Raw genomic sequence first — 1658 nt, forward strand, 5'->3', positions numbered from 1 at the left:
TTTACAGCACAGTAGTAGCACAGAGCGTAGGCAACTGGCTGAGTCAGTGGGATCGTCGGTTCGCATCCTACTGAAAGAAGTCTGATGAGGAAATGTGGTGATTTCCGAAATAGCTATCACTTCTACCATTTTTTCAAATTATTGTTGCTTTTCCACAATAAATTTTCATTTAAAAAATGGCCTCGAGCTCATTATAAAATTGTTGAATATAATTGTTAAAAGGCCAAAAAATAACAAAAAACAAATAACTTAAGGACGAGCACACCTAAAAGTTAAGCATTCTAAAAATAGAATTATTAGCACAAACCAACAAAACCAACAACCACATGATCAAGTGAATTGCAGCGGAATAGCTGCGCTTGATTGTAGTTGGCTTAACAAATGAAATAGAGGAAATAAGCAACAAGAATTAACAAGGCGAACTTAGCACAAATAACAAAAAGAAGTAAGTTCAGAACGAGCACACCTAAAAGTTAATTATTCTAATAATAGAAATATCAACAAAAGCCAAAAACCACATGATCAAGTGAATTGCAGCGGAATAGCTGCGCTTGATTGTGTTGGCATAACAAAAATGAAAATAGTGGAAAAAAGCAAACGATAATTTACAAGGCGTACTTAGCACGGTGCATAGGCAACTGGCTGAGTCAGTGGGATCGTCGGTTCGAATCCTACTGAAAGAAGTCTGATGAGGAAATGTGGTGATTTCCGAAATAGCTATCACTTCTACCATTTTTTCAAATTATTGTTGCTTTTCCACAATAAAAATTTTCATTTAAAACGGCCTCGAGCTCAATATAAATTGTTGAATATAATTGTTATAAAGGCCAAAAAAATAACAAAAACAAATAACTTAAGGACGAGCACACCTAAAAGTTAAACATTCTAAAAATAGAATTATTAGCAAAAACCAACAATACCAACAACCACATGATCAAGTGAATTGCAGCGGAATAGCTGCGCTTGATTGTGTTGGCATAACAAAAATGAAAATAGTGGAAAAAAGCAAACGATAATTTACAAGGCGTACTTAGCACGGTGCATAGGCAACTGGCTGAGTCAGTGGGATCGTCGGTTCGAATCCTACTGAAAGAAGTCTGATGAGGAAATGTGGTGATTTCCGAAATAGCTATCACTTCTACCATTTTTTCAAATTATTGTTGCTTTTCCACAATAAAAATTTTCATTTAAAACGGCCTCGAGCTCAATATAAATTGTTGAATATAATTGTTATAAAGGCCAAAAAAATAACAAAAACAAATAACTTAAGGACGAGCACACCTAAAAGTTAAACATTCTAAAAATAGAATTATTAGCAAAAACCAACAATACCAACAACCACATGATCAAGTGAATTGCAGCGGAATAGCTGCGCTTGATTGTGTTGGCATAACAAAAATGAAAATAGTGGAAAAAAGCAAACGATAATTTACAAGGCGTACTTAGCACGGTGCATAGGCAACTGGCTGAGTCAGTGGGATCGTCGGTTCGAATCCTACTGAAAGAAGTCTGATGAGGAAATGTGGTGATTTCCGAAATAGCTATCACTTCTACCATTTTTTCAAATTATTGTTGCTTTTCCACAATAAAAATTTTCATTTAAAACGGCCTCGAGCTCAATATAAATTGTTGAATATAATTGTTATAAAGGCCAAAAA

General features: G+C 34.7%; 1 long non-coding RNA gene across 1 annotated transcript in view; it reads left to right on the plus strand.

Annotated features, from left to right (window-relative positions):
• Positions 1 to 231, plus strand: part of LOC108359919 (uncharacterized) — a 1485-nt gene extending 1254 nt beyond the window's left edge. Inside the window, exon 2 of the long non-coding RNA XR_001847017.1 lies at positions 114 to 231. This is a non-coding gene — a long non-coding RNA (uncharacterized LOC108359919). The remainder of the gene's footprint in view (positions 1 to 113) is intronic.
• The last annotated feature ends 1427 nt before the right edge of the window (positions 232 to 1658 follow it).

Source organism: Rhagoletis zephyria, unplaced genomic scaffold (assembly GCF_001687245.7).
Source record: "Rhagoletis zephyria isolate East Lansing unplaced genomic scaffold, Rhagoletis_zephyria_1.1 Rzeph_scaffold_00489, whole genome shotgun sequence".
NCBI classification, from domain to species: domain Eukaryota; kingdom Metazoa; phylum Arthropoda; class Insecta; order Diptera; family Tephritidae; genus Rhagoletis; species Rhagoletis zephyria.